The sequence below is a fragment of the Capra hircus genome, chromosome 12 (assembly GCF_001704415.2).
Source record: "Capra hircus breed San Clemente chromosome 12, ASM170441v1, whole genome shotgun sequence".
Taxonomy (NCBI): domain Eukaryota; kingdom Metazoa; phylum Chordata; class Mammalia; order Artiodactyla; family Bovidae; genus Capra; species Capra hircus.
The window spans coordinates 81073336-81097096 of record NC_030819.1 but is presented as its reverse complement, the minus strand read 5'-3'; positions in this window follow the sequence as shown (position 1 = coordinate 81097096).

Below are 23761 nucleotides of genomic sequence, written 5' to 3'. Positions count from 1 at the left end.
TTCATCAGTGATATTGGCCTGTAGTTTTCCTTTTTTGTGACATCTTTGTCAGGTTTTGGTATTAGGGTGATGGTGGCCTCATAGAATGAGTTTGGAAGTTTACCTTCCTCTGCAATTTTCTGGAAGAGTTTGAGGAGGATAGGTGTTAGCTCTTCTCGAAATTTTTGGTAGAATTCAGCTGTGAAGCCGTCTGGACCTGGGCTTTTGTTTGCTGGAAGATTTCTGATTACCATTTCAATTTCTGTGCTTGTGATGGGTCTGTTAAGATTTTCTATTTCTTCCTGGTTCAGTTTTGGAAAATTGTACTTTTCTAAGAATTTGTCCATTTCTTCCACGTTGTCCATTTTATTGGCATACAACTGCTGATAGTAGTCTCTTATGATCCTTTGTATTTCTGTGTTGTCTGTTGTGATCTCTCCATTTTCATTTCTAATTTTATTGATTTGATTTTTCTCTCTTTGCTTCTTGATGAGTCTGGCTAATGGTTTGTCAATTTTATTTATCCTTTCAAAGAACCAGCTTTTGGCTTTGTTAATTTTTGCTATGGTCTCTTTTGTTTCGTTTGCATTTATTTCTGCCCTAATTTTTAAGATTTCTTTCCTTCTACTAACTCTGGGGTTCTCCAACTCTTCCTTTTCTAGTTGCTTTAGTTGCAGAGTTAGGTTATTCATTTGACTTTTTTCTTGTTTCTTGAGGTATGCCTGTATTGCTATGAACTTTCCTCTTAGCACTGCTTTTATAGTGTCCCACAGGTTTTGGGTCGTTGTGTTTTCATTTTCATTAGTTTCTATGCATATTTTGATTTCTTTTTTGATTTCTTCTGTGATTTGTTGGTTATTCAGAAGTGTGTTGTTCAACCTCCATATGTTGGAATTTTTAATAGTTTTTCTCCTGTAATTGAGATCTAATCTTAATGCATTATGGTCAGAAAAGATGCTTGGAATGATTTCGATTTTTTTGAATTTATCAAGTTTAGATTTATGGCCCAGGATGTGATCTATCCTGGAGAAGGTTCCATGAGCACTTGAAAAAAAAGTGAAATTCATTGTTTTGGGGTGAAATGTCCTATAGATATCAATTAGGTCTAACTGATCTAATGTATCATTTAAAGTTTGCGTTTCTTTGTTAATTTTCTGTTTAGTTGATCTGTCCATAGGTGTGAGTGGGGTATTAAAGTCTCCCACTATTATTGTGTTATTGTTGATTTCCCCTTTCATACTTGTTAGCATTTGTCTTACATATTGCGGGGCTCCTATATTGGGGGCATATATATTTATAATTGTTATATCTTCTTCTTGGATTGTTCCTTTGATCATTATGTAGTGGCCTTCTTTGTCTCTTTTCACAGCCTTTGTTTTAAAGTCTATTTTATCGGATATGAGTATTGCCACTCCTGCTTTCTTTTGGTCTCTATTTGCGTGGTATATCTTTTTCCAGCCCTTCACTTTCAGTCTGTATGTGTCCCTTGTTTTGAGGTGGGTCTCTTGTAAGCAGCATATAGAGGGGTCTTGTTTTTGTATCCATTCGGCCAGTCTCTGTCTTTTGGTTGGGGCGTTCAACCCATTTACGTTTAAGGTAATTATTGATAAGTGTGATCCCGTTACCATTTACTTTATTGTTTTGGGTTTGAGTTTATACACCCTTTTCGTGTTTCCTGTCTAGAGAATATCCTTTAGAATTTGTTGGAGAGCTGGTTTGGTGGTGCTGAATTCTCTCAGCTTTTGCTTGTCTGTAAAGCTTTTGATTTCTCCTTCATATTTGAATGAGATCCTTGCTGGGTACAGTATTCTGGGCTGTAGGTTATTGTCTTTCATCACTTTAAGTATGTCTTGCCATTCCCTCCTGGCCTGAAGAGTTTCTATTGAAAGATCAGCTGTTATCCTAATAGGAATCCCCTTGTGTGTTATTTGTTGTTTTTCCCTTGCTGCTTTTAATATTTGTTCTTTGTGTTTGATCTTTGTTAATTTGATTAATATGTGTCTTGGGGTGTTTCGCCTTGGGTTTATCCTATTTGGAACTCTCTGTGTTTCTTGTACTTGGGTGATTATTTCCTTCCCCATTTTAGGGAAGTTTTCAACTATTATCTCCTCAAGGATTTTCTCATGATCTTTCTTTCTGTCTTCTTCTTCTGGGACTCCTATAATTCGAATGTTGGAGCGTTTCATATTGTCCTGGAGGTCTCTGAGATTGTCCTCATTTCTTTTAATTCGTTGTTCTTGTTTCCTCTCTGATTCATTTATTTCTACCATTCTATCTTCCATTTCACTAATCCTATCTTCTGCCTCCGTTATTCTACTAATTGTTGCCTCCAGAGTGTTTCTGATCTCATTTATTGCATTATTCATTATATTTTGACTCTTTTTTATTTCTTCTAGGTCCTTGTTAAACCTTTCTTGCATCTTCTCAATCCTTGTCTCTAGCCTATTTATCTGTGATTCCATTTTGATTTCAAGATTTTGGATCATTTTCACTATCAATATTCGGAATTCCTTCTCCGGTAGATTCCCTACTTCTTCCACTTTTGTTTGGTTTGGTGGGCAACTCTCCTGTTCCTTTACCTGCTGTGTATTCCTCTGTCTCTTCATCTTGGTTATATTGCTGCGTTTGGGGTGGCCTTTTTATATTCTGGGAATTTGTGGAGTTCTCTTTATTATGGAGCTTCCTCACTTTGGGTGGGGTTCTATCAGTGGCTTGTCAAGGTTTCCTGGTTAGGGAGGCTTGTGTTGGAGTTTTGGTGGGTGGAGCTGGGTTTCTTCTCTCTGTTTTTGAAGACAATGATCTGCTTTTCTGGTTGCCTGATGTCCTCTGCCAGCCTACAGAAGTTGTTTTGTGAAGTTTGCTTGGCGTTGAAATGTTCTTTTGAGGAATTTGTGAGGGAGAAAGTGGTCTTGCCGTCCTATTCCTCCGCCATCTTTCCCTCTCCCCTCTATGAGTTTCTAATATCTTTAATTTAGAGGATTAAATACTGATTGTGACTCCATTGGTAGACTTAAGTCTTGGGTGCTTTATCATGAGAGCTGGAACATCAGATTAAACGAATAAGACTTTATTGATTTGGTAGTATTTGCTCAATATGCAGGATTTAGGATCCTGGCAAAGATCTCAGGTGATAATATAGATTTCACTAGAGTAAGTTTTAAGTGTGGAAATATTGATAGTCAAAGTGAATGAGCATTCAAGAATCTGTACCTGTGATATTGTAGCTAATAGGGAAAAATGTATTTGGCCATTTAAATGAACTGTTTTAGCCACAGTTCCTGGCTCACATCTTTCAAAACCCTTGGAATTTCTTGAGTGATAAGTGCAATGAAATAATATTGGATCTCTTGCCCTGAGTTCCTGAAAACTGAGGGAGCTTGTGGTTGAATCAATCAACAATGGCCAATGGTTTAATCAATCTTGCTTATGTAATGAAGCCTCCATAAAAACCCAGAAAGACAAGGATTGGAGAACTTTCATGATGGTTAACACATGGGGATTGGGGAAAGTGGCACACATGGAATGGAAATGGAAGTTTTGAGCTCTTTCCCCAAGCTTTGCCCAAGGAATCTGTTCTTCTGGCTGTTGATACTTATTCTCTAGCATTCTTTTATAATACATCAGTAATCTAGTGGGAAACCTGGGTTTTCCCAAGTTCTGTGAGCCATTCTGTTTAAAGTACAAATAACAACCTGAACATTCAATTGGCATCCTGAGTTGGAGGGGGATTTTGAAACTTCCAATTGTATGTAGTCTGTCAGAAGCACAGAAAGCAACCTGGTCTTGCATCTACCATGGTAGAGGGCAATGCCTGGGACTCAGGCCTTTAGTTGAGTGGAATCTGATTCTATTTCCAGGTAGATAGAGTCAGAATTGAGCTGGCATCCAAGAATAACTCATTTGTGTGGGAAAGATTACACACACAGACACACAGAGTGAATTGAGTCTAAGAACACTAAAGCTATCCTCAGAAGTAATATTTAAAAATGAATGATCTGATGGAAAAAGAAAAGTGTCCTACTAAACAGTTAAATTCTATTTTTTATTGATAGTATCTGGACCTAAGCCAATTTGATTCAGAGACCACTCATTAAAGAAAATGTTAGGTCCTCTGGCAAAAGGACTCTGTAACATCATGGCAAATGTACAAGCTAATGTGCCTTCAGTTGGACACAAATCCTTGCAGGACAATGAAGACTCTTTGGTAATTTTGACAACACTGATTCCATTTCACCCTAGAACAGCCATTTATTCACTCAGACGGGGATAGAGACATATGCTAGGTATGGGTTTGTCTTTCCTGTCTCCAAAGCCACAGCCAACACTCTTATTAGAGGGCTTATAGACTGCTTGCTTCATGGACATGGGCTCTCATAAAATATCACTTTTGACAATTGTAGCCATTTTATTTTTTACATTTTTAAAAAGTAATGTGCAGTAATGAGCTGTGATTGTGGTATCCACTGGTCCTATCACACAATCTAGAAGCTATTAGACTTATAATAGACTCGAATTATTGCAAAGCTGAACTGGCAAATCAGAAGTGATACTTTTGAAATGGCCAGGTATCATTGTCCAGGACTCAGGATCCACTTTAAAGCAAAGATGTTTATGTAGTGCTATGTACATATTAGGAGGAATTCATGGACCTGATATTCACATGGAAGAAAGAATGGCCAAGTTTATCAAAATTCCCAGTGATTCCTTTGGGAATATTCCTTCCTATCCTTGCTCATCTGAGTTCTGCAAGATTGGGTGCCAATGGGAGAAACGTTTCAGCCAAGGGACACATCAAAAATTCTACTGAACTCTTAAGAGATTGGCGCTGTTTGTTGAGGAGTCTGATTTCAAGGTCAAAATCTGGTACGACCTTTCAGACCCAAGTTTAGTTAATTAACAAAGAAGCCTTTGTTAATTTGCAGGCTCATGAGAGAAAGCCCTACCCACAGAAGACTTAGTCTACAGCCTTGCCTTACAGACTTCTGAGAAAGTTACTGTCAAAGACTCAGGTCTCCTAACCAGGCAGGCTAACATATTCACATTTTTGGCTGAGGCACCTCCATTCAGAGGCCTTCCAATCAGGGTGGTATCAACTGAGATGTTTTTACTTTTCCTCCTTACCAGGGGAACTTGACTGAGACAACTTTCTCCACTCTGACTCGGGACTGTTGTATTCTTATTACTTCCCACTCTTCTCCTCCAGACCCCCTCATACACACACACACACACACACACACACACACACACACACAAATAACAGGAATTTATTAAGGATTCCTTTTTAATAAGACAGTTCCCTCATCTGCCCTTATCTGTCTGACTCCCACTTGGTACCACTCCATGGGGAAAAATGGATCATTGGGAAAGCTTTGGACTTCATGCAAAGGAAAAACATGTTAAAAAAGGAGTCATCAAGTTGTCAGGGATCAGGGACCCTGATCATCAACCTGAGACAGAACTTCAGTTATACAGTGTGGTCAGAGAGGGATATTGTTGGCACCCAGAGAAGATTTTTGGATGTCTTTTGGTACACTCCTACCCAATTCTGATGGCCCATATATAAATACACTAATTTCTGTCAGAGAAGGTCATGGTGATCCCTTGGGCACAAGCATCTGTGCCATGCCATAATGAAACACTGCAAGACTGCCACAGGCAATACTTCAAGCTGAGGGGGAGCAGGCCAGTCAATCCTAAAGGAAATCAACCCTGAATATTCACTGGAGGGGCTGATACTGAAGCTGAAGCTCCAATAATTTCACCACCTGATGTGAAGAGCCAACTCATTAGAAAAGATAGTGATGCTGGGAGAGATTGAAGGCTGGAGGAGAAGGGGAAAACAGAGGGCAAGATAGCTGGATGGCATCACTGACTCAATGGATATGAGTTTGAGCAAGCTCCAGGAGATAGTGAAGGAAAGGGAAACCTGGAGTGCTGCAGCTCATGGGGTCTCAAAAAGTCAGACATCATTGAGTGACTGAACAACAAGAGAAGACAGGTATCTATTGCAATGTTACATTGAGGGGTTTTAATTTGTCTTACCAATTTCCTACTTCTAAGTTTCCCTATGAACATTGACCTATGTGAACCTTGAAAAAACTTCTGGCAACTCTTATGTAAACAAAAAGACCCAAAGTAGCAAACCAGTCTTGGGAAAGAAGAATGGAGCTGGAGGAATCAATATTCCTGGCTTCAGATTATACTACAAAGCTACAGGTATCAAGACAGTATGGTACTGGCACAAAAACAGAAATATAGACCAATGGAACAAGATAGAAAGCCCAGAAATAAACCCATGTACCTATGGGTAACTTATTTTTGACAAAGGAGACAAGAATATACAATGGGGCAAAGACAGCCTCTTCAATAAATAGTGCTAGGAAAATGACAGCTACATGCAAAAGAATGAAATTAGAACACTTCCTAACACCATACACAAAGATAAACTCAAAATGGATTAAAGACCCAAAATACCAGACTAGAAACTATAAAACACTTAGAGGAAAATATAGGTAGAACACTTCATGACATAAATCAAAGCAAGATCCTCTAAGACCCATCTCCTAATGTAATGGAAATAAAAACAAAAGCCAACAAGTGGGACCTGATTAAACTTAAAAACTTTTGCACAGCAAAGGAAACTGTAAGCAAGGTGAAAAGACAACCCTCGGAAAGGGGGGAAAATAATAACAAATGAGACAACTGACAAAGGATTAATTTCCAAAATATATAAGCAGCTCATGCAACTCAATACCAGAAAAACAAACAACCCAATCAAAAAGTAAGAAAAAGACCTACACAGACATTTCTCCAAAGAAGACATACAGATAGCTAACAAACACATGAAAAGATGCTCAACATTGCTCATTATTAGAGATATGCAAATCAAAACCGCAATGCGATATTACCTCACACTGGTCAGAACGACCATTATCAAAAAGTCTACAAACAATAAATTCTGGAGAGGGTGTGGAGCAAAGGGAACACTCTTGTACTGTTGGTGGGAATGTAAATTGATACAGCCATTATGAAGATGATATGGAGTTTCCTTAAAAAACTAGGAATGAAATCATCATATGACCCAGCAATCCCACTCCTAGGCATATACTATGAGGAAACCAAAATTGAAAAAGACACATATATCCCATTGTTCATTGCAACACTGTTTACAATAGCTAGAATATGGAAGCAAACTAGATGTCCGCCAACAGATGAACAGATGGATAAAGAAGCTGTGGTGCATATACACAATGAAATATTACTCAACCATAAAAAGGAACGCATTTGAGCCAGTTCTGATGAGGTGGATGAATCTAGAACCTATTATACAGAGTGAAGTGAGTTAGAAAGAAAAAGATAAATATAGTATTCTAACACACATATATGGAATCTAAGAAAATCGTACTGAAGAATTTATTTACAGGGCAGCAATGGAGAAACAGACATAGAGAATAGACTTATAGACATGAGGAGAGAGGAGGAGAAGGGTGAGATGTATGGAAAGAGTACCATGGAAACTTAAATTACTATGTGTAAAATAGATAGTCAATGGGAATTTTCTGTCTGGCTCAGAAAACTCAAACAGGGGCTCTATATCAACCTAGAGGGGTGGGATGGAGAGGGAGATGGGAGGGAGCTTCAAGCGGGCATATATGTATACCTATGGCTGATTCATGTTGAGGTTGGATAGAAAACAACAAAATTCTGTAAAGCAATTATCCTTCAATAAAAAAATTAATTAAAAATAAATGTTTTTGAAGATGCAAAAAGAAAGGTATATAAAGTGGGTAAACCAGTACAAGTGGTGGAGACCATGATGTGGCACTAGGTTCTATTAAAGAAGGATTAGAAGTGCTGTTGGCAATGTGGATGGAAGATAGCCTTCAACTCTCAAGTTCTTCAGGGATTGCCTCTGCTATAGAAATCTGGAGATCCATACTCTTCTCACAGCCTAAATTCAGTGATTGATAGAGCCATAATATAAAGGCCTAGCTATTTTGGTTTCCAACAGGATAACTGATAAAGCATACTAACTCCAGACATGGCCATAGTTTGGCTCTCTGGATTTCTCTCTCTGAAGGATACTGTTCCTATCGCCTTCATTCTGGGATCTTTGATTCCAAGGAGACTCACTAATGAAGAGTCTGCCAAAGAAACTCGAGTGTGAATCTCTTGGGCTACCCCTTTCTGTGCCAATCTTTTATTTTGAATCACTAAAATTCTAATGACTCATAGGCTGAAAGCATAATCTACCTTAGTCTAATTAATTATTTTGAACTCATTTCCAAGTTAAAATTTTAACTTTAAAAATGAAGTACAATGTTTTGAGTTATATAGGTAGTATAAGGGCTTCCCTGGTGGCTTAGACAGTATAGAATCCACCTGCAAAATGGAAGATCTGGGTTCAATCCCTGGGTTGAGAAGATCCTCTGGAGAAGCAAATGGCTGCCCAACCCAGTATTCTAGCTTACAGAATTGCATGGACAGAGGAGCTGGCAGGCTATAGTCCATGGGGTTAAAGAGAATCAGACATGGCTGAGCAACTTTCACTTTCACTTTCTTTTAAATTTTGATAGCTGATTTACATTTTAGACTTCGTAAATATTGAAATAAAATGTATCAGGTATTTGCTCATGAAGATTTCTGGGCCATCATAAATAAAACCACGAGTAGGAGTGCACTTTAATCAATATGAAAATAAAATTATGTATTGGGAGACTACAATTGTCTTATATTGCATATTTGGATATTATTCAAAAGCTGTAGTTGATTATTCTGTCTTAAATGACATTTAGTTAAAGACTAAACGTTTGCATCCTCACCACTTCCCTGCCCAACCCATATGTTTATATGTTGAAATCCTAAACATCAGTGTGATGACATTTGGAGGTAGGGCCTTTAGAGGGTGATTATATCATGAGAATGGAGCCCTAATGAATAGGACTGATGTCCGTATAAGGAGTTCCCAGAAACCTCCTTTGCCCCTTCTATCTTGTGAGTTATAGAGATAAGATGGTCCTCTATGAATCAGGAAGCCAGAACTCACCAGACAGCCAATCTGCCAGTACCTTGATTTTGGACTCCGCAACATTCAGAGCTGTGAAAAACCCTGTTTAAAAGCCACACAGTTAATTTTATCATGTTACAGCAGCCCGAATGGACTAAGACAGCAGGTTACTTTTGCTTATTGAAATGATGAGTCTCAGAAATTTACTGCAGATCAAATTATTTGTAAGAGAAACATGGTTTCTCAGTATTAAACTTCATTCTACTGGGGGCCAAGTTTTGCTTATGGCAAAAATGAAGCTATGTTTTAAAATATGTTTAGTAACTCAAATTAATCAAGATTTCAGAACAAAGTCCACACAGCAATGCTGTTGTATTGTAATATACATGTCAATATACATGTCACACACATGCACACACAAACACAGAGATGACAATGAAAACAAAAATACTTATCATTGACTTATGTGGTGTAACTTCGAAGGGAAAATAGTCTGTATTTCATATTTTCACAAGGTAACCTCTTCATAAATTGAATCTTGCCTTATAACATCCTTGTTTCCAGGCCAAACCAGACCCATGAGGAATCAATGTCTTTATGTAAGTGTCCAGTGTAATTTTTATGAGGATGAGAGATTGTCTAATTTTCCCATGGCTCTGTGCTAATCACAGTCTGGAATTTCAGTCCTCACATCTTTACTTAAGATAATGCTAACTCCACTGCTCTGATTTAAACAGTAGGATGATTGAAGACAATACCAAACTTTCCTTTTCTGTTCCCAAACTGAGTCATTGACCATAGTTCATATGTATAAGTATATATAATAGCCTTTTCTGAAATTTGGAAATTCCTAAGATAACTATAATTTAGAGGGAAGATGTCTTAAAAAAAATCCAAAATGGCCACTAAAATTTAGTTCTTTAGTATCATCATTTACTTTTCTAGGCTCCAATAAAAGGTGAGAAGGAGGTGTATTTAAAAAGAAATTGCACTGTGGCTATCTAAAGGGATTGCCTTGTTCAAAAACTTTCCCACCATGAGATTTCCCTTCTCTCTCCACTTTCTGGACAGTTTCTTTTTTTCAACCTTTCATATTTTTACTTTTCTCTCTTAGAGTTTACACATATGCTGTCTTCACCTTTGCCTACAAGGATATCAGTAGACATCACTGTCTGCAACAGTATGTGACAACACTCATTCCTGTGTTATTCAATGTGTAATGGGCAGAGTAAGAATATACTTCTCCATAGACAGAAAATGTGTTTATCAAATTGACAAATAGCTACCTCATATTTACTTTGTGTTTCTAATGTTCTGCAGCCAAGTTGCAACTGAATTTAGCTATATTTGCTTTGTATGATCATTATAATTAAGTGAAGAATCAAATAAATGTTGAATATCATACTTAGTGAGGAAATCCTAGAAATAGCATGATTGTGGTGTTGGAGAAGACTCCTGAGTGTCCTTTGGACTGCAAGGAGATCCAACAAGTCCATTCCGAAGGAGATCAACCCTGGGATTTCTTTGGAAGGAATGATGCTAAAGCTGAAGCTCCAGTACTTTGGCCACCTTATGCAAAGAGTTGACTCATTGGAAAAGGCTCTGATGCTGGGAGGGATTGGGGGCAGGAGGAGAAGGGGACGACAGAGGATGAGATGGCTGGATGGCATCACTGACTTGATGGATGTAAGTTTGTGTGAACTCCGGGAGTTTGTGATGGACAGGGAGGCCTGGTGTGTTGCAATTCATGCGGTGGCAAAGAGTCGGATATGACTGAGCGACTTAACTGAACTTAACTGAAAGCCAAGCCAAGTATAATATAAGAAATAGTACTTACAGCAACAACACATTAAAAGATAAAAGATATTAAGAAATAAAAAGCATAAAAATGAAAGAAAAATTCAAATGAGATTTAAAAATGTATATTGTCCTAAGTGAAAAAAAAATGTTTAAGATTTCAGTGTTTGATAACATGAAGTCTCCAATTTTCCCTAAATTCACAAATAAAATCAAAAAGAAAATCCAATTTTTAAAATTCTTCTTCTTAGGCAAAAGGACTCTAATGTTAACGTAGGAAAATAAGTGTGAGAATATCCTAAATTCTGAAACATTAGTTTCCTATTGATGCTCTAACAAATTACCAGAAACATGGTGGCTAAACGTTACAAATTTATAGTCTTATTCTTCTGTTTGTCACAAATCTGAGTTTGGTTTTATTGAGCTAAAATCAAGATGTCAGTAGGGCTGAATTCCTTTCCAGAGGCTTTAGGTGGGAACCTGTTTCCTTGCCTTTTCCAACTTTGTGAGGCCACCAGCCTTCCCTGGCTTATGGCCTCTTTCCTTTTTCTTTACCAGCGATGGCTGACAGGATCCTTCTAACACCACATCATTCTGACCTTCTCTTCTGCCTTCTTTGATATTTAAGGACTCCTGTGATTATATTAGGCCCAAATAGATAATCCAGGAAAATCTCACAACCCTAAATTCAGCTAGTTGGCAAACTTAATTCGGATTCAACCTCAATGACTCTTTGTCAAGTAACATAAGATAGTCACAGGTTCCATAACATAGAGCATACGTGTCTTGGGGGGACATTATTCTGCTTTCCACAAATGGCTAGTTCTAGTCATTCGACTTGTTTTCTCATATTTTCCCACTTTTGTCCTCTCAATCTTACTTAAAACTTTAAAAAGATCATATGTGAACGTGCTTTATAAACCGTGAAACAATCTACCCAGTAAAGTATACAAATTACTTTACTTGTGTTATTTATACACTAATTTATTTTATGTAAGTGATAATGTGTTCCTTTCATATTACTCAGTCTTCCTGTAGCATATGCTACTAAATGTAACAGCAAGCAAATGAAAAACTAAATATGAACCCAACCAAAAAAAAGAAAAAAAAATGCATTTCCTTAATTTGCTAGAAAAGTGTCTCATTAACCTATACCAAATTCCCTTTCAATCAAACTTTTCAGTTACATAAAATAAATTAAAATTTTGTTTAAATGAAGCAGTGTGAAAACTCTACCTCATTAAATAAATACATTGAACTATGGTATTAAAAGTGAAAAATATTAAATAAAAAACATATTTCTGAATATACAGGGCATAATTTCATGTAAATTGACACAGTGCAATTAATTCTGAAATATTGACTAAATATGGATAAATCAGTAAGTAACAGCTAACAGAAATTTAAGAATAAACACATGTTAAAGCTTAGCTAAATCTATGAAAATTTACATTTGTATATTTTTTATTAATAATGTACAGAATAGGAAGTTCTATCAACTATATTTCCAAATGTTTCATAGAAATCAATTTAACATCTTTGAATTATAAATTAAATGATTTTGATGGTTTAATTAAACTCCAATTCTGCTACATAAAATTTATCATCTGTGCACTACTATAAAATTGTTATCCTTTACTAGATTTGAATACTAAAAATATGCAAAGTCTATCCTTAGATCCAAAGATGATGTTAAAAGATGTAATTGTTCATTTTTCTAGGCTGCTATTTTTTAACCTGCTCTCTGGTTGTTAAATAATATTTATTTATTGACATAAAATAAGCATTTTGAGAAATAGTATGTCATATTCTTGAATGAATTCATCAGATAGCTTTGTATTTCTCAATTTTCCTTTCTAGGATAATATTCAAATATCCTTTCTAGGATAATATTCCTTTGACTAAGAAAAACAATGAAGATATCTCAATAACAAAATGTGAAGTCTGCTTGAAGAGCAACTCAATAGTTAAATCAATGGCCATCAAACTTATCTTTATAAACACATAAATAGTTTTGAAACTTCCCTTCTTATAAATGCTAACATGGAAGTTAAATATTGCAGAAGAGTAAAGACTTAAGAAAGAATGATATAAAGACAGAATGAAAAAAGAAAGGAGGAAGAGGAAGAGAAGGAGGGAAGGAGGAAGGAAACAAGAAAAGAAAACCATTAAACTTGACATCATATTAATGACTAGTAATAAGAATACAGGCCTATCAGGTTTTAGAAAAGGCATGATCTCTCAAGTCTTGAAAATCACTTTAAGGTAACATTTCTTTTAGAGTATTAAATGTCATTAACCAACTGATCACAAAAAGATCAATCAGTAGAGCATTTATTTGGATATCTCTATCTCTGGTTGATTTAAAAATAGTAACATATATGATCCTTGTCTAAAGACCTGCTTTCTCTCTTAAAAAAACAAGAATAACTTACTGGAAATCTCAGAACAATGAAATTAAAAAGAAAAAATACCATTCTCCATTGAAACATGTATACTATCATGTAAGAAATGAATCGCCAGTCTATGTTCAATACAGGATACAGGATGCTTGGGGCTGGTGCACGGGGATGATCCAGAGAGATGATATGGGGTGGGAGGTGGGAGGGGGGCTCAGGATTGGGAACTCTTGTACACCCATGGCTGATTCATGTCAATGTATGGCAAAACCAATACAGTATTGTAAAACAAAATAAAGTAAAAATAAAAATTAAAAAAATAAAAACAATCTAAATGCTAAATTGTGTGCTTCAGCCTTTAAATGCTATTGCATTCAGAAAAAGGAGAAATTTCTCAAAACTGGATTATTCAAATACATATTTCATAAAATTGTTTTTTCCTTTAACTGAAGTTTATTTGACATCCTGAAAATTTTATAGCAATTGATTTGGAAAAGAAAGATAGAACTGTTTTCCAGGCAGATGAAGTGAGAGGCCATACCCTTCTGGCAAAATTGTAGTACAAATATGATGTTGATTGGTGCTATTAAGTGACTCTTCAATGCTTTGGTCAACTGAGTTATAATTAAATAACTGACAAACTTTCTGGTAGAAGTAGGAAGCGGTGTGTGTGTGAGAGAGAGAGAGATGGAGAGAGACAGAAATCTATAATCATCCTCACCTTTGGTCTTAAAGTACTTTCCATTCATATGCAGTAGAATTTTATTATAGTAAATTTCCTTAAAGAGTCTGGATTATATAAGATGATCCAGCATCCTGACTCCATATGAAGTTATTTTCATGGCTTGTTGTAATATTGCATTTTTAATTTTCTATGATAATTAATTTTATATGATAAATATTCTCTCAGTCGATTTCTATACCACTATCTCATGAGGGAAAACTACTGTACATGCTGTTTAGGGTACAATTTTGATACCCAGTGACTATCAGTTCAGTTCAATTCAATCGCTCAATCATGTCCAACTCTTTGCGACCCCATGAATCACAGCACGCCAGGCCTCCCTGTCCATCACCATCTCCCGGAGTTCACTCAGACTCACGTCCATCGAGTCAGTGATGCCATCCAGCCATCTCATCCTTGGTCATCCCCTTTTCCTCTTGCCCCCAATCCCTCCCAGCATCAGAGTCTTTTCCAATGAGTCAACTCTTCGCATCAGGTGGCCAAAGTACTGGAGTTTCAGCTTTAGTATCATTCCTTCCAAAGAAATCCCAGGGTTGATCTCCTTCAGAATGGACTTGTTGGATCTCCGTGCAGTCCAAGGGACTCTCATGAGTCTTCTCCAACACTACAGTGAAAAAGCATCAATTCTTCAGCGCTCAGCCTTCTTCACAGTCCAACTCTCACATCCATACATGACCACAGGAAAAAGCATAGCCTTGACTAGACGGACCTTAGTCGGCAAAGTAATGTCTCTGTTTTTCAATATACTATCTAGGTTGGTCATAACTTTTCTTCCAAGGAGTAAGCGTCTTTTAATTTTATGGCTGCAGTCACCATCTGCAGTGACTTTGGAACCCCCCCAAAATAAAGTCTGACACTGTTTCCACTGTTTCCCCATCTATTTCCCATGAAGTGATGGGACCGGATGCCATGATCTTCGTTTTTTGAATGTTGAGCTTTAAGCCAACTTTTTCACTCTCCTCTTTCACTTTCAGCAAGAGGCTTTTTAGTTCCTCTTCACTTTCTGCCATAAAGGTGGTGTCATCTGCATATCTGAGGTTATTGATATTTCTCCCGGCAATCTTGATTCCAGCTTATGTTTCTTCCAGTCCAGCGTTTCTCATGATGTACTCTGCATGTAAGTTAAATAAACAGGGTGACAATATACAGCCTTGATGTATTCCTTTTCCTATTTGGAACCAGTCTGTTGTTCCCTGTCCAGTTATAACTGTTGCTTCCTGACCTGCATACAGATTTCTCAAGAGGCAGGTTAGGTGGTCTGGTATTCCCATCTCTTGAAGAATTTTCCACAGTTTATTGTGATCCACACAGTCAAAGGCTTTGGCAGAGTCAATAAAGCAGAAATAGATGTTTTTCTGGAACTCTCTTGCTTTTTCCATGATCCAGGGGATGTTGGCAATTTGATCTCTGGTTCCTCTGCCTTTTCTAAAACCAGCTTGAACATCAGGGAGTTCACGGTTCATGTACTGCTGAAGCCTGGCTTGGAGAATGTTGAGCATTACTTTACTAGCATGTGAGATGAGTGCAATTGTGTGGTAGTTTGAGCATTCTTTGGCATTGCCTTTCTTTGGGATTGGAATGAAAACTGACCTTTTCTCATCCTGTGGCCACTGCTGAGTTTTCCAAATTTACTGGCATATTGAGTGCAGTACTTTCACAGCATCATCTTTCAGGATGATATAACTATAGGGTGTTTTAAATCAACAATGATAAGTTGACATTGGTCATTTAAGTATTATTTATCTTCGTCTTCATTCTTTACCATCTCAAAGGCAAAGAGTCTAAAGAAAAAATACTTTAATAATTGCCCCCAAAGGGAAAAGTTTTCCTGTCTCTTAATGAAGAAAACCTATCTAAGGAGAAGCTAAATAGAGTTGCCTGTCCCTTTCTATGGGTAATAAGAAAGAAAGATTTCAATGAAAGTGAAGGTTTAGAAAAATAAGTCCTTAAATTTTTCCATTGACATTTTTATTTTTATTAAATATACCCACTTAGAAATTTGACGTTCTAGCATTATATCACACAGAGGTTTTATTGTTGACTGAGAACCTCATCCTGTTATTTGCTTTTATATTAATCCATAAACTAAAGGTCCAAAAATGAAATAAAGACTTGCATAATTAATTCGGTAAGATACTATTATTTGGGTAAATACAAGTAAACCAAACTAAGACCAGGTCAAAGATTGGAAATACACTTGAAATTAGTGGAATTTAAAAAAAAAAAAATGATGGAGCTGTTTCTTCTTGGATCTATCCCCAAGCTGTATACTTACTCTGTGTAGTATATAAGAATTATGACCTTAGCTCTAAAACTAGGGCCACAAATTATCCAAAGCACTGGTTTTAGAAATCTTCTGCTTCCTCTCTAATATACAAATTCAAGAGCAAACATATACCCAGTTAACAAGAACTTTAATTGCCAGTTTTTTTAAGAGTAGAAAATATCACTATTTTCCTAAGGCAATTAACAAAGAAGACAAAGGTTGAAGTCTCCAGAATTGTAAATTATACATTATTCACAGTACTAACAAAAACACTAGGAAAAATAAACTTTATACCTTTATTAAACTTACATTATTGATTCATTACTATATTGATTGATTCATTAATAAATATCTATGGGCCACAACATACATATCTATTAATAAATAGATGTGGTCTCAGACCAGTCATTGAGCTATTGAAAAAAAATTGAAGGCAAAACCAAATGGAAATATATTCTGTGTTCATAGATTGGGAAAGCTAACATTGTTAAAATTTCCATATTAACCAAAACAATTGACAGAGTCAAGTTCAATCCTTGTAAAGAAGTCAAATAGCATTTTCACAGAAATATAATTTTAAATTTCAATGGAACTAGAAGTAGCCCATGATCATTAATAGTCACAGCAATCTTTGTTGCCATGAGAGTAAATCTTGAAAAACAAGAAAAAAAAATTGCAACTCTGTATGGTGACAGATTGTAACTCAATTTATTTTGGTGATCTTTTTGCACTGCATACAAATACGTAATCATGTGTTCACCTGAAACTAATGTTTCATGTCAATTATACCTCAAAAAATTGAACTGCCCACAATGTGTGTTTAAATATCCATTTTATTGTAATCTATACAAAAATGATTTGAATAAAAATTATTTTTTATTTATACTTTTACTATCACTCATTATATGCCATTAGCCTATTTCCATAAAAATGAACACAAAAACTAAGGGGGTGTGGGGGAAGCACAAACATGGTAGCTGTCTTTATTCCTGCTACTGAAAAGTTCATCATCTACTGAAATATTTAGTTTTTTAATCTACTAAAAAATAAGGATAGCAAAATATAGAATTAAAAAAAAGAATATATGTAACAGTAGAACTTAGTAATTTAATAATGACTAACATGCTACCATGTTAAGCACTGTTTGAAGCACTTTATAAGTTTTTATTTTTCCTCTGAATAAAAATTATTCTCACACTTTGTAGTGAAGAATCTGGTGCTGAGATAGATTAAGATCTGATAAGGGGATGACAGAGGATGAGATGGTTGAATATGAGTTTGAGCAAGCTCCAGGAAATGGTGACAGGGAGGGAAGCCTGGCTTGATGCAGTTCCTGGGGTCACAAAGTGTTGGACATGACTGAGTGACTGAACTACAAGGGGTAAACTTTGTTTTAAAACCTATGTCAACTCAACTTTAGTCATATCTGTTAACCACTATGCTGTATCAAACAGGGATTCATTCTAAAAACTAATACCATACATTTATACAACTTTTTCTCTCTTACATATGAAAAAGCTATTTTATATAGTATATCATTTGATCTTTATCTTTCTGTGAATAACATGAAAATTTTATTCCATTATGCATAAGAGCAAACTAAAATTTTGAGTGGATATTCATGCCAAACTTCTAGTGAATGGCAATGTTAGGATTCCAAAGCAAGTCTTCCCAATATATAACAGTAGTATATTTACTTTATGTCAATCTGAGATCACTTTAGTGCTATAAAATGCTGAGCAGGGATGAGAACTAAAATGTTACAATTCCTATTAACCAAAATATCAAGAAAAATAAAGATTTTTATGGTGCACTATCTGCCTGTGAAGTGATGCATAGGATGTATTGTCAATATCTGCTATTGTAATTTCGCATTGGTTGAATTTAAAATTTTATGCTTCTAATTTTATATATACTGGTATTATGAAAGAAAATAATTTAAAACCTCAAAATGGTGATGTTAAGATATCGGCATAGCAGTAAAGAGTCTGCCTTTATAGGAGATGCAGGAGATGCGGGTTACATCCCTGGATCAGAAGGATCCCTTGGTGGAGGGAATGGCAACCCACTGCAGTATTCATGCCTGGACAGAAGAGCCTGGTGGGCTACAGGTTATAGCCTCGCAGAGTTGGATATGACTGAGCGCAAATGCATACATTGATTCAATAAATTGAGAACTAACTAACTGAAATCACCTTTCTTCCCTTTGTCTTTATTAACATGTCTTTCTGATCCAGTGTTTGGGGAAAAAAACCAAAACCAAAACAAAACATATGCTTTTTTTTTTTTCATAATGATATCAGAGGAAAATATTTTCGTTGACTGTTCAAAGAAATATCTATTACTGAAATTCACAACTGAGCCAACTAAAAATTACCTTATCAATACTATACATTGTACAGGAGGCGGTGATGAAAACCATCTCCAAGAAAAAGAAATGCAAAAAGGCAAAATGGTGTCCGAGGAGGCTTTAAAAATAGCTGAGAAAAGAAGAGAATTGAAAAGCAAAGGAAAAAAGGAAAGATATACTCACTAAATGCAAATTTCCAAACAATAGCAAGGAGAGATAAGAAAGCCTTCCTAGGTGAAAAATGCAAAGAAATAGAGGAAAAGAATAGAATGGGAAAGACTAGAGATCTCTTCCAGGGAATTAGAGATACCAAGGGAACATTTCATACAGAGATGGGCACAATAAAATAATAATAATAATAACATGGACATAACGGAATCAGAAGATATTAAGAAGAAGAGGTGGCAAGAACACACAGAAGAACTGCACAAAATATGTCTTAATGACTTGGAAAACCACAAGGGTGCGATCAGTCACCTAGAGCCAGACATCCTGGTGTGTGAAGTTAAGTGGGAAGTAGGGAGCATTACTGTGAACAAAGCTAGTGGAGGTGATGGAATTCCAGCTAAGCTATTTCAAATCCTTAAAGATGACACTGTGAAAGTGCTGCACTCAATATGCCAGAAAATTTAGAAAACTCAGTAGTGGCCACAAGACTGTTAAAACTCAGTTTCATTCCAACACAAAGAAGGGCAGTATCAAAGGGTGTTTGAACTACCACACAATTGCACTGATTTCACATGATAGCAAGATAATGTTCAAAATCCTTCAAGTTAGGCTTCAGCAGTATGTGAAGCTAGAACTTCCAGCTAAACAAGCTGGATTTAGAAAAGACAGAAGAACCAAAGATTAAACTGGCAATATATATTGGATCATAGAAAAAGCAAGAGAATTCCAGAAAAAAAAAAAAATGTACTTCTGCTTAATTGACTATACTAAAGCCTTTGAGTGTGTGGATCGCAAGAAACTGTGGAAAATTCTTAAAGAGATGGAAATACCAGACTGCCTTACCTGCCTCCTGAGAAATCTGTATGCAGGTCAAGAAGCAACAGTTAGAACAGAACATGGGACAACAGACTGGTTCAAAATTGGGAAAGGAGTATGTCAAGGCTGTATATTGTCACCCTGCTTATTTAACTTTGATGCAGAATGATGTAATGGTGAAAGTTGTGTCTGCTTTTTGTAATCCCATGGACTGTACAGTCCATGAAAATTCTCCATGCCAGAATAGTGTAGTGGTTAGCTGTTCCATTTTCCAGGGTATTTTCCCAAACCAGGGATCAATCCCAGGTCTCCTGCATTGCAGGTGGATATTTTACCAGCTGAGCCACCAAAGAAGCCCCATGTAGTCTATGCAGAGTACATCATGTGAAATGTTGCCTGGATGAATCACATGCTAGAATCAAGATTGCCTGGAGAAATATCAATAACCTCAGATTGGTAGATAACACCACCATAACTGCAGAAAGTGAAGGGAAAATAAAGAGCTCTTGATTGATGAAGGTGAAAGAGTGAAAAAGCTTGCTTAAAACTCAACATTCAAATCCTAAGATTATGGCATCAAGTCCCATCACTTCATGGCAAATAGATGCGTATACAATGGAAACAGTGACAGACTTTATTTTCTTGGGGTCCAAAATCACTCTGGACTGTGAATGCAGCTATGAATTTAAAAGATGCTTGCTCCTTTGAAGAAGAGCTATGACAAACCTAGATAGTGTATTAAAAAGCAGAGATATCACTTTGCAGACAGTGGGTCACACAGTGAAAGCTATGGTTTTTCCAGTAGTCATGTACAGATTTGACAGTTGGACCATAGAGAAGGCTGAGCATGAGTGAAATGATACTTTCCAACTATGATTTGGAGAAGACTCTTGAGAGTTCCTGTACAACAAGATGATCAAGCCAGTCAACCCTAAAGCAAATAAGCCCTGAATATTCATTGGAAGGACTGATGCTGAAGCTGAAGCTCCAATACTTTGGCCACCTGATGGGAAAAGCCAATGAATTGAAAAGACCCTGATACTGGAAAAGATTGAGGGCAGGAAAGGAAGGCAGTGACAGAGGATGAGATGGCTAGATGCATCGATGACTCAATGGACATGAGTTTGAACAAACTCCAGGAAAGAGCGAAGGACAGGGAAGTCTGGCATACTGCAGTCCATGGGTTACAAAGAGTCAGACACAACTGAGTGGCTAAACAACAGCTTTGCTTTAAGACTCAATCTTTGTAGGTCCACCAGTAAACCTATAAACTTTATAATAGTCTGTATGACCCCAACACGTTCTCCATTTTATAAAATACATGAAAATAAGTTAGACAATGTTGAGATGCTGCTATATATCCATTAAGTTCAGTTCAGTGCAGTTCAGTCGCTCAGTCGTGTCTGACTCTTTGTGACCCCATGAATTGTAGCATGCCAGGCCTCCCTGTCCATCACTAACTCCCAAAGTTCACTCAAACTCATGTCCATCAAGTTGGTGATGTCATCCAGCCATCTCACCCTTTGTCGTCCCCTTCTTCTCCTGCCCCCAACCCCTCCCAGAATCAGGTTTTTTTCCAGTGAGTAAACTCTTTGCATGAGGTGGCCAAAGTACTGGAGTTTCAGCTTTAGTATCAGTCCTTCCAATGAACACTGAGGACTGATCTCCTTTAGAATGGATTGGTTGGATCTCCTTGCAGACCAAGGGACTCTCAAGAGTCTTCTCCAACACCACAGTTCAAAATCATCAATTCTTCGGCGCTCAGCTTTCCTCACAGTCCAACTCTCACATCCATACATGGCTCTGGAAAAACCATAGCCCCGACTAGACGGATATTTGTTGGCAAAGTAATATCTCTGCTTTTCAATATACTATCTAGGTGGGTCATAATTTTCTTCCAAGGAGTAAGAGTCTTTAAATTTTATGGCTTCCATCACCATCTGCAGTGATTTTAGAGCCCCCCAAAATAAAGTCTGGCATTGTTTCCACTGTTTCCCCATCTATGTCCCATGAAGTGATGGGACCAGATGCCATGATCTTCGTTTTCTGAATGTTGAGCTTTAAGCCAACTTTTTCATTCTCCTCTTTCACTTTCATCAAGAGGCTTTTTAATTCCTCTTCACTTTCTGCCATAAAGGTGGTATCATCTGCATCTCTGAGGTTATCGATATATCTCCTGGCAATCTTGATTTCAGCCTGTTCTTACAGCCCAGCGTTTCTCATGATGTACTCTTCATATATGTTAAATAAGCAGGGTGACAATCTACAGCCTTGACGTACTCCTTTTCCTATTTGAGACCAGTCTGTTGTTCCATGTCCAGTTCTCTGTTGCTTCCTGACCTGCATATAGGTTTCTCAATAGGCAGGTCAGGTGGTTTCATATTCCCATCTCTTTCAGAAGTTTTCACAGTTTATTGTGATCCACACAGTCAAAGGCTTTGGCAGAGTCAATAAAGCAGAAATAGATGTTTTTCTGGAACTCTCTTGCTTTCTCCATGATCCAGTGGATGTTGGCAATTTGATCTCTGGTTTCTCTGCCTTTTCTAAAACCAGCTTGAACATCTGGAAGCTCACAGTTCATGGATTGCTGAAGCCTGGCTTGGGGAATTTTGAGCATTTCTTTGGGAGCATGTGAGATGAGTGCAATCGTGTGGTAGTTTGAGCATTCTTTGGCATTGCCTTTCTTTGGTATTGGAATGAAAACTGACCTTTTCCCATCCTGTGGCCACTGCTGAGCTTTCCAAATTTGCTGGCATATTGAGTGCAGCCCTTTCACAGCATCATCTTCCAAAATTTGAAATAGCTCAACTGGAATTCCACCACCTCCATTAGCTTTGTTTGTAGTGATGCTTTCTAAGGTCCACTTGACTTCACATTCCAGGATGTCTGGCTCTAGGTGAGTGATCACACCATCATGTTTATCTGGGTGATGGAGATCTTTTTTTTTTTTTTTTTTGTATAGTTCTTTTGTGTATTCTTGCCACCTCTTCTTAATATCTTCTGCTTCTGCTAGGTCTATACAATTTCTGTCCTTTATCGAATCCATCTTTGCATGAAATGTTCCCTTGGTATCTCTAATTTTCTTGAAAAGATCTCTAGTCTTTCCCATTCTGTTGTTTTCCTCTATTTATTTGCATTGTCCACTGAGGAAGGCTTCCTTATCTCTCCTTGCTATTCTTTGGAATTCTGCATTCAGATACTTATATCTTTCATTCCCTCCTTTGCTTTTTGCTTCTCTTCTTCTCACAGCTATTTGTAAGGCCTCCTCAGACAGCCATTTTGCTTTTTGGCATTTCTTTTCCATGGGGATGGTCTTGATCCCGGTGTCCTGTACAATGTCATGAACCTCCATCCATAGTTCATCAGGCACTCTATCTGTCAGATCTAGGCCCTTAAATCTATTTCTCACTTTCACTGTATAATCATAAGGGATTTGATTTAAGTCATACCTGCATGGTCTAGTGGTTTTCCCTACTTTTTTCAATTTAATTCTGAATTTGGCAATAAGGAGTCCATGATCTGAGTCACAGTCAGTTCCTAGTCTTGTTTTTCTTGACTGTATAGAGCTTCTCCATCTTTGGCTGCAAAGAATATAATAAATCTGGTTTTGATGCTGATCATCTGGTGATGTCCAAGTGTAGAGTCTTGTCCTGTGTTGTTGGAAGAGGCTGTTTGCTATGACCAGTGCAGTCTCCTGGAAAAAGTCTATTAGCCTTTGCCCTGATTCATTCCATATTCCAAGGCCAAATTTGTCTGTTAACCCAGGTGTTTCTTGCCTTCCTGCTTTTGCATTCAATCCCCTATAATGGAAAGGACATCTTTCCTGGGTGTTAGTTTTAAAAGGTCTTGTAGGTCTTCATAAAACTGTTCAACTTCAGCTTCTTCAGCATTACTGGTTGGGCATGGAATTGGATTACTGTGATATTTTCATTTCACAAGCTAACATATAAAATAGTGATTATACCAAGTGATGAAGAGGATGTGAAAACACTAGGTCTCTTATAAATTGCTGATGAAATTCTAAAACTATAAGACCATTATTGAAACTATTTTGAAATTTTCTTGTAAAATTAGGGCTTCCCTGTTGTCTCACATAGTAAAGAATCTTCTTGCAATACAGGAGAACTGGTTTCGATCCCTGGGTCAGGAAGATCCCCAGGAGAAGGGAATGGGTACTCACTTCAATATTCTTGCCTGGAGAAGTACATGGACAGAGAAGCCCTGCAAGCTATAG